At 42.1% G+C, this 1,055-nt stretch overlaps 1 pseudogene; it reads right to left on the bottom strand.

Annotated features, from left to right (window-relative positions):
- Positions 1-466: 466 nt before the first annotated feature.
- LOC103072215 (protein artemis-like) overlaps positions 467-1,055 on the bottom strand; it is a 5,955-nt pseudogene continuing 5,366 nt past the window's right edge.

Here is a 1,055-nt window from a genome sequence, read left to right as displayed (position 1 = left end):
TCTCAAAGGCAGCTCATGTAATTGCATACATTGTAAAGGGACATGAGAACAGTGGGAACAGAAATAAAAAACTTAAACAAGTGAGCTTGATATAAACTGTAAATTTAATATGGAGAAAAGTAAAAACTTAGCAAAAACAGGCACAGACCTCAGGAAGGGGTCAGCTGGGGAACTAAGACAATAGAAATGGCTACAAATAACTACTTCGAAAGAAAAGACAACCTTTAAGTTTGGATAGATACGTATTCTAACGGGATACTCCCTAAAGACCCTTTAGATTAAATTCCATTCATCTACGTTGCCTAGCAAATATTTATAGGGGGCCTATCACGTGCTGATATTGTGGGAATACAAAGATAAATCGGACACAAGAAGAAGAGAGTCATAGCTCCCTAGAGTACCAAGCAGAAAGTATTAAGTGAGAGTTGAGAGGTGGAAGAAATTACTCCAAAAAAGGGCTGGCATTTTAAATTGTGCCAGGAGGAACGGGCAGGACTCGGCCATATGCAGGTGGGGATGGGAAGGCACAAGCAGAGACAGGAAAGCCTGGAGTATGTGTAGAAGTCAGAGACACCTTCAGGGTGACTGGCAGTGCAGTCGACCGACTCAGGAGGAGTGTGGGCATCACGGGATCTGGAGGAATCTGATTTCTACGGAAAGTGGGAAAACACTGGAGCTTCTGGATTCCAAGAACGGTCTGATGTAAGGGTACTGGAGGAGGTTAATCTGTGCGGGGCAGCCTAGAAGAGGAAGAAGAAAACATAAACTCAGCAGAATATATTTCAGGACAGCAAACATGTAGAGATTTGTGTTCCTGGGCCAGAGTACCGAATGCATATTTATGAGTTATGTGTCTCTAAATTTCAAGACTGACAATTCTTGCTAATTTGGAAAAGCAATGAGACGTGTCACTGAGGAACATGTAATTTTTCAAGGAACCGTGGAAGACCCAGTGGGTGTTAGACCAATTTCCCCGGTTTTTCCAGAGGGATCTCTGGGTGTGTGTTGAATGCCAGGGACTGAATGGATTAAAAAAAAAAAAAAAAAAAAAAAAA

The sequence above is a fragment of the Lipotes vexillifer genome, unplaced genomic scaffold (genome assembly GCF_000442215.2).
Source record: "Lipotes vexillifer unplaced genomic scaffold, Lipotes_vexillifer_v1.1 scaffold505, whole genome shotgun sequence".
NCBI lineage: Eukaryota > Metazoa > Chordata > Mammalia > Artiodactyla > Lipotidae > Lipotes > Lipotes vexillifer.
The sequence above is the reverse complement of the archived record's forward strand: the minus strand, read 5'-3'. Positions and strand labels throughout refer to the sequence as shown.